Here is a 14,293-nt window from a genome sequence, read left to right on the forward strand (position 1 = left end):
AACCACTGCGCCACCAGGGAAGCCAGATTCTCAACCACTGCGCCACCAGGGAAGCCCTAGTAGAACTTTTAAAGTCTAACATCTCTGGACTGGGCGCAGTTAATAGTTCTGTTATCCGTAATAAAGTTAACTCAGTTGGTTAAAGTTTAGTAGTAATGTCTTTCCATTGATTCCTCCTTTTTTTTTTTTTTAAAGCTCTACTACACTAACTTACGCCCTGATTACCACAGCAGTAAACATTCCCTGTGATCTCCTTGTCTCCTATTTCTCCACTCCCTACCCCTTGACCCCAAGTAATTTTATACCTGCTACCAGAATAATCTTCCAACATTCCAGCAGTTTAGTGCTGAGCATTTCTTCTTTTTTTTTTTAAATTATTTTTTTTGTGGTATGCGGGCGTCTCACTGCCGTGGCCTCTCCCGTTTCAGAGCACAGGCCGCTCCGCGGCATGTAGGATCTTCCTGGACCGGGGCACGAACCCGTGTTCCCTGCATCGGCAGGCGGGTTCTCAACCACTGCGCCACCAGGGAAGCCCGTGCTGAGCATTTCTTATATACAAACCTTTAATGGCTATGTATTACCTGCTAAACAAAGTCCAAATCCTTAGCCCAATACCCACTGTTTATCCAGCCTTTCCTTATCTTCCCCACCTCCCCTGCATGATTTCATCACATTGACTCTGCTCTAGCCAGTTGTGTTACCTGCAGTTCTCTGGATAATAACCTTTGGTTGTTGGTTTACATTTCTCATCCCATAAGAAAATATGCTGTATAATAAAACAGAAAAATATAGAAAAGAAACAGGACAAAATAAAATATAGATTAGAATAGGAAGTCAGGGACTTCCCTGGTGGTCCAGTGGTTAAGACTCTGTGCTTCCAATGCAGGGGATGTGGGTTTGATCCCTGATCGGGGAACTAAGATCCCACGTTCCACGCCGTGCGGCCAAAATAAATAAATAAATAAAGTCAGCTGGAATTAAAATGCAGGTGTGCAAACCATAGAGTTAATCCTGGAAGATGAAGGCTGATGAATAGTCATTGATTTTGTCAGTGTAGAGGTGGTTGGTGACTTTGACATGCAATTTCAGAGCGGGGGAGCAAAAGCAGGGTTGGAGTGGGTTGTTGAGTGAAAGAAGGTAAGGAAGTATAGATGGTATATATAGACTAATCTTTTAAGAACTTTGATTAAGATGAAGAGCAAAACCCAATTTTAAAAATGGGCAAAAGGTCTGAATAGATATTTCTCCAGAGAAGATCTACAAATAGCCATGAAAAGATGTTCAGCATCATTAGCCATCAAGGAATCAAAACCACAGTGAGATACCACTTCACACCCACAAGGATGGCTGTAATCAAAAACACAGATAATAATGTGTGGTGTAATTGGACCCTTATACACTGCTGATGGGAATATAAAATGGTGCAGCTGCTTTGAAAAACAGTTTGGCAGTTCCTTAAAAGGTTAAACACACTCCTAGGTATATACCCAAGAGAAATTAAAACACATTCACACAAAAATCTGTACATCATTGTTCATAGCAGCATTATTCATAATAGCCCAAAGGTGGAAACAACCCAAATGTCCATCAACTGATGAAAGGATAAATAAAATATTATATATACCCATACAATGGAATTTTTGAATTTTATTCAGTGATAAAAAGTAATAGACGGGCTTCCCTGGTGGCGCAGTGGTTGGGAGTCTGCCTGCTGATGTAGGGGATACGGATTCGCGCCCCGGTCAGGGAGGATCACACATGCCGCAGAGCGGCTGGGCCCGTGGGCCATGGCCGCTGAGCCTGTGCTCCGCAATGGGAGAGGCCACAACAGTGAGAGGCCCGCGTACCGCAAAAAAAAAAAAAAAAAAAAAAAAAAGTAATAGAGGGACTTCCCTGGTGGCACAGTGGTTAAGAATCCGCCTGCCAATGCTGGGGACATGGGTTTGAGAAGATCCCACATGCTGCAGAGCAACTAAGCCCGTGCGCCACAACTACTGAGCCTGCTCTCTAGAGCCTGCGAGCCACAACCTCTGAGCCTGTGTGCCACAACTACTGAAGCCTGTGTGCCTAGAGCCCGTGCTCTGCAACAGGAGAAGCCACAGCAATGAGAAGCCTGTGCACAGCAACGAAGAGTAGCCTCTGCTTGCCGCAACTAGAGAAAGCTCGCGCAGCAATGAAGACACAACACAGCCAAAAAAATAATAATAATAATAGAGTACTGATACATTCTACAAAATGGATAAACCTTGAAAACATTATGTTAGTGAAAGAAGGCACTCACAAAAGAACACATACATTTGACCCTTGAACAGTGTGGGGCTTGGGAAAATCTATGTGTAAGCTATAGTCGATCATCCATATATACGTGACTCCTCTATATCCATGGTTCTGCATCCTAGGATTCAACCAACAGCAGGTCGTGCTGTACTGTAGTATTTACTATTGAAGAAAATCCACATATAAGTGGACCTGTGCACTTCAAACCTGTGTTGGTCAAGGGTCAACTGTATTTGATGCTTCCATTTATATGAAATATCCAGAATAGGCAAATCCAGAGAGACAGAAAGTAGATTAGTAGTTGCCTAGGGATGGAGTAGGAGATGGTTGGGGAGAAAAGAGTGACTGGTAATGGGTATTGGGTTTCTTTCTGGGGTCATAAAAATGTTCTAAAATTGACTATGGTGATAGCCGCACAACTCTGTGATCCAAATACCATTGAAATTATAGTTTAAATGGGTTAATTACATGGTATATAAATTATATCTCATAAAGTAGTTATTTTAAAAAGATGGGGGGGCTTCCCTGGTGGCGCAGTCGTTGAGGGCCCGCCTGCCGATGCAGGGGACACGGGTTCGTGCCCCGGTCCGGGAGGATCCCACGTGCCGTGGAGTGGCTGGGCCAGTGAGCCATGGCCGCTGGGCCTGCGCGTCCAGAGCCTGTGCTCCGCAGCGGGAGAGGCCACAACAGTGAGAGTCCCACATACTGCAAAAATAAAATAAAATAAAATAAAATAAAATAAAAAGATGGGGAGCAGAGAAATGAGATAAAGCCTGGAAGAGGATGGTGGTAGTGTTGAGAGAATTTTCTTAAAGATGGGAGATATGGGAGCCAAAATGTAAAAAGAATCATGATAAGTAACTTGATACTTACTTTCCAAATATATATGTTCATATTCATATCCCTCCTACTCTCTGATTCTTTTGTCATTGTGCCTCATGTAGTATTCAGCCTCTGATCCTTTTGTTGCTGTTGTTGCTTCCTTTTGGAATGGCCTTTCTGTTCATTTGTTCACTCTACCCACATTTGTTAAATAGCTCCAGAATGCTAGGACCTGGGGCTAAGGCATGATGGTGGCCATTCAAGAGCTCACAGTCAAAACTGTCTTTCAAAACCCTAACTACGCTTTAGAAGTTCAGTTGAAATGTTACCTCTTCTATAAAGCTTCCCCTAATCCCTCTACCTCCTAACCCCAAAGGGGACTTTTTTTTCTTAGCCTCCATAATATTTTGTACTTCATATGTGGTATTTATATAATTTTGCATTGTATTGGAATCATTTAGGTGATGGTCTTATCTTCATTGCTGTAGTGTAAACTCTGTAATGGTAAAGATAGTGTTGTTCAGTTTATTATCCTCTGAAATACCTGATGCAGCATTTTAGCCTATCTAGTAGATACTTCAAATATATATCCTAATAAATGTAATTAAACTAATGTTAAGCATTAAATTAAGATTAAGAAAAGGAAAGCAGCATTTTGTTCTATACAAATAGTGAAATTTCGAAGGGCGTGGGAGGGAGGGATAAATTGGAAGATTGGGATTGACATATACACACCACTGTATATAAAATAGATTATTAATAAGGACCTACTGTATAGTACAGGGAACTCTACTTGATACTGTGTAATGATCTGTATGGGAAAAGAATCTAAAAAAGAGTGGATATATATATATGTATAACTGATTCACTTTGCTGTACACCTGAAACTAACACAACATTGTAAATCAACTAGACTCCAATAAAAATTTTAAAATAAAATAAAGTTGTGAAATTTGGAGTTAGATCTGAATTTAAATATGGCTTTTGTCACTTAGATGTGTGACCTAGTTCTAAGTTTCTTAGGCTCTCTGACCTTGAGTTCTTCATCTTAAAGTACTGATATACTTTATTGGGTTATTTCTGAGTTTTGTTAATATTTGTTAATATTTATAATCATATATCAGTATGTAAATAGACTGTTATTTCTTTTATCAAAAAATCCCCTTTTTCTTGATGCCGTTTCTTCCTCCACCTGCTGCCCCATTTCTCTTCTTCCCTTTATATAAACTATCTGAAAGTGTTGTTTATTCAAGAGTTACATACTTGCTGTCTCCAATTTATTTCCTTCCATTACTTTTTCTTTTATTATCTTTAATATATTATTTGATAATACAAAAGGTTACATGTACAGGTTACATGTAACTCTAAAGCATAATAATAAGAGGAACACCTGTAAACCCATCTTCTAACTCAAGAACTAGAATCATTGCCTGTAAATTGCATATATTTAGGAGTTTCTCCCCATCCCATCCCCTCCCTCCCCTTCTTCTAGAGGTAACCACGCTTTTAAATTTTATATTTATTATTCTATTGCTTTTTTAAAACATAGTTTAAAGTCATGTTTAATTTGCTTGTTTACATTGTTCTAAGTACTTTATGTATAATTATATATTATATCATTTAATCCTTATGACAATTTCATTATTATTTTCCCTGTTTCACAGATGAGAAAAAATGAACTACAGAGAGTCTAATAATCACGTTAGTAGTGAATGGCCCACCTGGGATTTGAACCCAGATAGTTTGGCTCCTAGTGTATACTCTCAGCCACTACTATATTGTCTTATTGCAATACAGTCTTCTGTTTGTTTCCATTCAGTATTACATCTTCATGATTAATTCATGTTGTATATAGCTGTTTTATTCATTTTTTCATGTTGTATAATATTTCATTTTGTGAATATACCATAATTTATCCATTCTCCTGCCAATGAGCTTTTGGATTAATCCAGGCTTGTTTGTTTTTGCTATTCCTAACATTGATGCTTGGAATATTATCATTTATGTGGTACATTTGTGTAAGAATTTCTTTTGGGTTTATATAGGAGTGGGATTGTGCAGTATAGGTATGTGAATGTTCACCTTTAAGAGATAATGCTAGGGAATTCCCTGGTGGACTGGTGGTTAGGACTCTGCACTTCCACTTTAGGGGGCACGGGTTAGATACCTGGTTGGGAACTGAGATCCTGCATGCTGCACAGCATGGCCAAAAACTTAATTAATTAAAAAAGAGGTAATGCTAAATTGCTTTCTAAGTATACCACATTTGTTTCCATCAACAGTGTAAAATTTACTGTAGACTCACATCCTCTCTACTTGTTGATAGTGTCATACCTCTCATTTTCTCCTAAACCTAATCCAGTTAGGCTTTTACTCCCACCACTCCACCAAAACTGCTCTTATGAAGGTCTGCAGTGACTTTCATGTTCTTCAGTGGTCAGTTCATAGCCCTCATCTTACTTTTAATCTGTTGTCAACACTTGACACGTTTGATCACACAATTCCTTGGAACACTTTCTTCATTTGGTTTGCAGACCACCATACCCTCCTGTTCCTCTAGTATCTGTGGCCTTTCCTCTTCAAGGTCCTTTGCTGGTTCCTCCCAATTTTCCTGATCTCTAAACCTTGGAGATCCCCAGGACTCAGTCCTTGTTTCTTTTCTATCTACACTTCTTCCTTCATAATTTTATCTAGTCTTGTAGCTTTAAATATCACCCATATCTAATGGAAAATAGAAACCCTGCTTGATCCCATGTCTCCTGCCAGTTACTGTCCCATTTTTCTGATCCCTTTTTAAAAAATTAATTAATTTATTTATTTTTGGCTGCGTTGGGTCTTCGTTGTTGCGCGCGGGCTTTCTCTTGCGGCAGTGGAGTCTATTCTTTGTTGCGGTGTGGGGGCTTCTCCTTGCGGTGGCTTCTCTCATTGCCAAGCACAGGCTCTAGACCCGCGGACTTCAGTAGTTGTGGCACACAGGCTCAGTAGTTGTGGTGCACGGGCTTAGTTGCCCCGCGGCATGTGGGATCTTCCCAGAAGGAGGGCTCGAACCAGTGTCCCCTGCATTGGCAGGTGGATTCTTAACCACTGTGCCACCAGGGAAGTCCCCTTTCTGATCCCTTTTATAATCCACCTTCTTGAAAAAGTAGTTCCTACATATAGAATCTCTACTTCATTACATCCAACTCTCTTTTTCTTAGCATTTGGGTTTTTTAAAAAATAAATTTATTTTATTTATTTATTTTTGGCTGCTTTGGGTTTTCATTGCTGTGCATGGGCTTTCTCTAGTTGCAGTGAGTGGAGGCTACTCTTTCTTGCGGTGCAGGGGCTTCTCATTGAGGTGGCTTCTCGTTGCGGAGCACGGGCTCTAGGCATGTGGTCTTCAGTAGTTGCGGCATGCAGGCTCAGTAGTTGTGGCTCCTGGGCTCTAGAGCGCAGGCTCCGTAGTTGTGGCACACGGGCTTAGGAGCTGCGTGTAGTGTGAGATCTTCCCGGACCGGGGATCGAACCTGTGTCCCCTGCATTGGCAGGCAGATTCTCAACCACTGCGCCACCAGGGAAGCACGTTAGTATTTGATTTCTTTTTTTTTTTTTTTTTTGCATTACGCGGGCCTCTCACTGTTGTGGCCTCTCCCGTTGCGGAGCACAGGCTCCAGACGCACAAGCTCAGCGGCCATGGTTCATGGGCCTAGCCGCTCCGTGGCATGTGGGATCTTCCCGGACCGGGGCATGAACCCGTGTCCCCTGCATCAGCAGGTGGACTCTCAACCACTGTGCCACCAGGGAAGCCCAGTATTTGATTTATAATTGTAAAATATACATAACAAAATTTACCATCTTATCCATTTTTAAGTATACAGTATAATAGTGTTAAGTACATTTACATTGTGCAGCCAATCTCTAGTAGAACTCTTTTCATCTTGTGAAACTGAAAATCTATACCATTAAACAACTTCCCATTCTCCCCTCCCCGCAGCTTTTGGCAACCACTATTCTATGTTCTGTTTTTATGAATTCTCTAAGTACCTCATATAAGTGTAATCATACAGTATTTGTCTTTTTGTGATTGGCTTCTATCACTTAGCATAATGTCCTCAAGGTTCATCTATGTTGTAACATATTTCAGAATTTCCTTGCTTTTTTTCCCTTTAATTATTATTTTATTTATTTATTTTTGGCTGCATTGGATCTTTGTTGCTGTGCATGGGCTTTCTCTAGTTGCGGTGAGCAGAGGCTACTCTTTCTTGCGGTGCAGGGGCTTCTCATTGAGGTGGCTTCTCATTGCGGAGTACGGGCTCTAGGCTCGTGGGCTTCAGTAGTTGTGGCACACGGGCTCAGTAGTTGTAGCTTGCGGGCTCTAGAGCGCAGGCTCAGTTGTTGTGGCGCACAGGCTTAGTTGCTCTGCAGCATGTGGGGTCTTCCCGGACCAGGGCTCGAACCCGTGTCCCCTACATTGGCAGGTGGATTCTTAACCACTGCGCCATCAGGGAAGCCCCAGAATTTCCTTGCTTTTTAAGGCTGAATAATATTACATTGAAAGTATTTACTTTTTTTTTTTTTTGGCCGCATCACATGTCTTATGGGATCTTAGTTCCCCAACCAGGGGTTGAACCCAGGTCCATGGCAGTGAAAGCCCGAGTCTTAACCACTGGACTGCCAGGGAATTCCCACATTGAATGTATATACCACATTTTGTTTATCCATTCATCTGTGAGAGATACTTGAGTTGCTTCCATCTTTTGGCTGTTGTGAATAATGTTGCTATGAACATGGGTGTATAAATATCTCTTCAGACTCTGCTTTCAATTCTTTTGGGTATATTCCCAGAAGTGGAATTGCTGGATCATATGGTAATCCTATTTTTAATTTTTTGAGGAATTACCACATTGTTTTCCTTAGCGGCTGTACCATTTTACATTCCCACCAACAGTGCACAAGTTCTGATTTCTCCAAATCCTTGCCAACACTTATTTTCGGTTTTTTTTTATGGTAGCCATCCTAATGGTTGTGACAGGGTATTTCATTATGGTTTTGATTTGCATTTGTCTTATGATTAGTGATGTTGAGCATCTTTTCATGTGCTTATTGGCCATTTGTATATTTTCTTTGGAAAAAATTTAAGTCCTTTGCCCATTTTTAAAAATGGGATTGTTTGTTTTTTGTTACTGAGTTGTAGAGTTCTTTATATATTTTGGCTATTAACTCCTTATCAGGTATACAATTTGCAAGTATTTTCTTTTTTTTTCAAGGAATGAATTTTTTTTTTTTTTTTTTTTTTTTTTTTTTTTTTTTTTTTGCGGTATGCGGGCCTCTCACTGTTGTGGCCTCTCCCGTTGCGGAGCACAGGCTCCGGACGCACAGGCTCAGCGGCCATGGCTCACGGGCTTAGTTGCTCCGCGGCATGTGGGATCTTCCCGGACCAGGGCACGAACCCGTGTCTCCTGCATCGGCAGGCGGATTCTCAACCACTGCGCCACCAGGGAAGCCCCAGGAATGAATTTTTAAAAAAATCTTTTAAAAAATTATTTATTTATTTTTGGCTGCTTTGGGTCTTTGTTGCTGCTCATGGGCATTCTCTAGTTGTGGCGATCAGGGGCTACTCTTGGTTGTGGTGTGCGGGCTTCTCATTGAGGTGGCTTGTCTTATTGCAGAGCACAGGCTCTAGGCACGCAGGCTTCAGTAGTTGTGGCACATGAGTTCAGTAGTTGTGGCTTGCAGGCTCTAGAGTGCAGGCTCAGTTGTTGTGGTACACAGGCTTAGTTGCTCTGTGGCACGTGGGATCTTCCTGGACCAGGGCTTGAACCCGTGTCCACTGCATTGGCAGGCGGATTCTTAATTACTGTGCTACCAGGGAAGTCCCTAGGAATGAATTTTTATAAACAAGTTCTACAATGAAAAGGAAACAGCATCTGTTTTTTATTTTTTAAATTATTATATATATTTTTTGCAGTACGTGGGCCTGTCACTGTCATGGCCTCTACTGTTGCAGAGCACAGGCTCCAGACGCGCAGGCCATGGCTCACAGGCCTAGCCACTCCGCGGCATGTGGGATCATCCCGGACCGGGGCACTAACGCGCGTCCCCTGAATTGGCAGGCGGACCCTAAACAACTGCGCCACCAGGGAAGCCCTATTTTTTATTTTTTTATTTTTATTTTTTTGCGGTATGTGGGCCTCTCACTGTTGTGGCCTCTCCTGTTGCAGAGCACAGGCTCCGGATGCGCAGGCTCAGCGGCCATGGCTCATGGGCCTAGCTGCTCTGTGGCATGTGGGATCTTCCCGGACCGGGGCACAAACCTGTGTCCCTGCATCAGCAGGCGGACTCTCAACTACTGTGCCACCAGGGAAGCCCAGCATCTGTTTTTAAAAATTAACTAATTAATTAATTTTTATTTTTGGCTCCGTTGGGTCTTCGTTGTTGCACGCGGGCTTTCTCTAGTTGCAGTGAGCGGGGGCTACTCTTCGTTGCGGTGCGCAGGCTTCTCATTGCTGTGGCTTCTCTTGTTGTGGAGCATGGGCTCTAGGCGTGTGGGCTTCAGTAGTTGTGGCACACGGGCTTAGTAGTTGTGTCTCGCAGGCTGTAGAGCACAGGCTCAGTAGTTGTGGCAGACAGGCTTAGTTGCTCTGTGGCATGTGGGATCTTCCTGGATCAGGGCTCAAACCCGTGTCCCCTGCATTGGCAGGTGGATTCTTAATCACTATGCCACCAGGGAAGTCCCAGAAACAGTATCTTGATACATAAAAGATTTGTTAAACAAGGTTTTAAAATTTTTAAATCAGGAAATGTTTAAGACTAAATTCTCAAATATTCAAATAAAAACAAAAAGCAACCTATACAATTTCAACAATAAAATGTGTCCTTGTGCACTTGTCTTGGGCACTTTGAAAATGTTAAAATTTTAGAAGTTTGAGTGATAGAGGCAACACTTAAAGGTTTTGTGAACCATTTTTTTCCCAAAAAAGTATACTTTCAGTAAAACATTTTACCATTTTATCTGACCATGTATTTACATTTTCATTCTTCCAGAATAAGGGGATTTACATTAACACTGTATTTTTACTGTAAAAAAACACATTTAGAGATATTTAACTTCCTGAGTGGCTTCAGTCGTACATCAAACATGATTTAATGAGCAAATTCTAACATTTTATAATGAAATAGCACATGTAGACGTATACTTGTATGCTCAGTTACGGTAAAGTTCAAGATTATGTCACAGAACTTACATTTAAGTTCTCTAAGAAGTTAAATAATATGATTTATCCCGAAACTTTACCAAAAAGCTTTCTGAAATGTTAGTAAAATGAATCACTGAAGTTACATTCTCTCGTTTATTAACAAAATACTGAGTCATTTCAGACTATCAACTTGAATGTTTTCTATTATATACACCAAAAATCTGATTCACTAACAAGAAACTTCTTGCAGTACAAAAAGATAACAGATAATTAAAATATTTACTCCATAATACGACTAATCCATATAATACATCCCTTCCTCAACTGTCTAAAGTGATTAGGAATTGTGGCACCTTCGTTTGCATAAAACCCTAAGGTGAAAGGTTATTAATGTAATAAAACTAGAACCACAATTCTTCTCGTTTCTGTATTGGACTGTTGTTAGGTTTTAAAAATTTTATAAAGAAATGTGGCGACTTGTAAAGCTGTTCTATACAGTTTTTTAAGAAAACAGTCCCAGACAAATTAACAAAAAGGGCCTAGAATGACCCTATGAAAACATCCTTTTATCACTTTTTAGTGTCGAGATGAGCACCATTTTCCTTCTCTACCACTGTCTCTTCTGTTATCATAGTCATGGCTCCAGCCATTGTGATTCCTGTCTTCATAGAAGAAATCAATCATCTCTGTTTTCTCTGTAATGATGGTCAGACCCATGATCAGTGGTGTAACACTGTTTATGGCTATAATGTCTATCCGCTATGTAGGAATGAGAATTCTGTCTGACTTTTCTCTGTGATAATGGTGTATCTTGGCACCACTGGGAGCTTGAAGACTGGTTAAAAGTATGATTATGTGGGGGACTTCCCTGGTGGCGCAGTGGTTAAGAATACACCTGCCAATACAGGGGACACGGGTTCGATCTGTGGTCTAGGAAGATCCCACATGCCACAGAACAACTAAGCCCGTCTGCCACAACTACTGAGCCCTCGTGCCACAACTACTAAAGCCCGTGCACCTAGAGCCTGTGCTCTACAACAAGAGAAGCCACTGCAATGAGAAGCATGTGCACCACAAGGAAGAGTAGCCCCCACTTGCCACAACTAGAGAAAGCCTGTGCATAGCAGTGAAGACCCAATGCAGACAAAAATAAAAATTTGTTTTAAAAAGTATGATTATATGACTGAACTGATGGGGAAAATCCTGATTGATCCAGATATGGAGAACCAAATTTCCCTCCAATGTGACATCTGTCTCAAAACACTGTTCATCACTGCTTGTCTCTGAAAATTTTCTGAAGAAGAGAAAGATCTTTGAATTATCTGTGCTGATCGAGTCATTTTAGCTCCTTTCGTACCTATTAGGAGATGTGGAAGTAGGGCTTGAATTTCCAACACGATGCTGGGGATATGACAGACTGACTTCCTGTGAGGCATGGTTACTTCCTGATCTAATCTGAATTTTGATGGGCCTTCCAAAAAGCTTGATTCTGTAAAGTAGATTCATGGCATAAGGAACGATACTTTGTGTTAGAAATTCACAAACGCAAACTGCTTTGCTTTACCATCCTTATCTTTTGGAATTTTCACTCTTATTACTGGCCCAGCGTGGTGAAAAAGCTCAAAAAGGAGCTCCTCTGTGACTTTTGTTTCAGGGTTGCCCACAAAGGGACTGTGATTTGCTTTGGCTCGCAAATATTTTCTTACATTCTGTAGGCTGCCTTTTTACTCTGTTGATTGTGTCCTTTGAAGCATGGAAGTTTTAAATATGGATATAGTCCAATTTATCAGTTTTTTTCTTGTTACCTGTGCTTTTGGTGTCATATCCAAGAAATTGCCAAATCCAATCTCATGAAGCTTTCCCCCTATGTTTTCTTCCAAGATGTTTAGGTCTTTGATCCATTTTGAGTTAATTTTTGTATAAGGGTAATTTTTTACCCTTACAGTGTAAGGTAAGGGTCCAATTTCATTCTTTTGCAGGTAGATATCCAGTTTTTCCAATACCATTTGTTGGAAAGAATGTTCTTTTCTCATTGAGTGGTCTTCACACCCTTGTCAAATCATTTGACCATATGTGCAGGGGTTTATTTCTGGCTCTCTACTGTGTCCCATTGGTTAGTATGTCTGTCTTTATGCCAGTACCACACTGTTTGGATTACTATAGCTTTGTAATAATTTTTGAAATGAGAAAGTTTGAGACTTCTAGCTTTGTTCTTCTTGTTCAAGATTTGGCTATTCAGGGTACATTGAGATTCCAAATGAGTTTTAGGATGGAACTTTTTATTTCTGTAAAAAAACCCACAACATTGTTTTTCATTTACTTGTGTCTCCTTCCTTTTCTTTCAGCAGTGTTTTGTGGTTTTCAATGTACAGATCTATCACCTCCTAGTTTACTTTATTCCTAAGTATTTTATTTTTGATGCTATTGTAAATGGATTTTCTTTATTTCTCTTTCAGATAGTTTGTGTATAGAAATAAAACTGATTTCATTGTTGGTGTATAGAAATGAAACTGATTTTTGTATGTTCGATTTTGTATCCTGAAACTTTTTTTAAAAATTTATTTATTTATTTTTGGCTGCATTGGGTGTTTGTTGCTGCACGTGGGCTTTCTCTAGTGTGGCGAAAATGGGCTACTCTTCGTTGAGGTGCATAGGCTTCTCATTGCAGTGGCTTCTCTTGTTGCACAGCACGGGTTCTAGGTACATGGGCTTCAGTAGTTGTGGCTCATGGGCTCTAGAGCACAGGCACAGTAGTCGTGGCACATGGGCTTAGTTGCTCTGCGGCATGTGCGATCTTCCTGGACCAGGGCTTGAACCCGTGTCCCCTGCATTGGCAGACAGATTCTTAACCACTGTGCCACCAGGGAAGTCCCTGTATCCTGAAACTTTATGTAACTTGTTTATTAGGCCTTTTTTGATGGAGTCTTTAGAATTTTCTGTATACAAAATCATGTCATCAGCAGACAGACAATTTTACTTCTTCCTTTCCGATTTGGATGCCTTTATTTCCTTTTCTTGCCTAATTGCTCTGGCTAGGACTTCTAGTATTATGTTGAATAGGAGCGGTCAGAATGTTCACCGTTTTCTTGTTCTTGATCTTAAAGGAAAAGCTTTCAGACTTTCACTGTTGAATATGATATAAGCTGTGGGCGTGTCATATATGGCCTTTATTATGTTGAGGTATGTTCCTTCTGTACCCAATTTATTGAGTGTTTTTATCATGAAACGATGTTGAATTTTGTCAGTTGCTTTTTCTGCATCTATTGGGATTATCATGATTTTTGTTGTTCTGTTAATGAGCTATATCACATTTATTGATTTGTGTATATTGAACCAGCCTTGCATCTCAGGGATAAGTCTCACTTGATCATGGTGTGTGATGCTTTTAATGTGCTGTTGAATTTGTTTTGCTCGTATTTTTTTGAGAATTTTTTGCATTTATATTTGTCATAGATGTTGGTCTGTTGTTTTATTTTAATGTCATCATCAGGCTTTGGTATCAGGGTAATGCTGGTCTCGTTAAATGAGTTTGGAAGTGTTCCCTCCTCTTTATTTTTTTGGAAGAGTTTGAGAAGAATTGATGTTAATTCTTCTTTAAATGTTTGGTAGAATTCACTTGTGAAGCCATCTAGTCCTGGAGATTATCAATCTCCTTACTTATTAGTCTGTTCAGATTTTCTGTATTTTTATTATTAAGACTTGGTAGATTGTGTGTTTCTAGGAATTTATTCATTTCTTCTAGGTTGTCCAATTTGATGGCATATGATTGTCCATAGCAGTGTCGTATGATCCTTTGTGCTTCTGTGGTATCAGTTGTAATGTCTCCTCTTTCATTTTTAGTTTTATTTCTTTGAGTCTTCTCTCTTTTTTTCTTGGTAAATCTAGCTAAAGTTTTGTCAATTTAATCTTTTAAAAAAATCTTGGGCTTCCCTGGTGGTGCAGTGGTTGAGAGTCTGCCTGCCGATGCAGGGGACATGGGTTCGTGTCCCAGTCCGGGAAGATGTCACATGCCGCGGAGC

General features: G+C 40.5%; 1 protein-coding gene and 1 pseudogene across 15 annotated transcripts in view; one reads left to right on the forward strand and one right to left on the reverse strand.

Annotated features, from left to right (window-relative positions):
* RBMS2 (RNA binding motif single stranded interacting protein 2) overlaps positions 1 to 14,293 on the forward strand; it is a 106,317-nt gene that overhangs the window by 35,633 nt on the left and 56,391 nt on the right. The window lies entirely within an intron of this gene.
* On the reverse strand, positions 10,851 to 11,614 carry LOC131766343 (RNA-binding protein 7-like; annotated as a pseudogene).

This window comes from Kogia breviceps, chromosome 12 (genome assembly GCF_026419965.1).
Source record: "Kogia breviceps isolate mKogBre1 chromosome 12, mKogBre1 haplotype 1, whole genome shotgun sequence".
NCBI lineage: Eukaryota > Metazoa > Chordata > Mammalia > Artiodactyla > Physeteridae > Kogia > Kogia breviceps.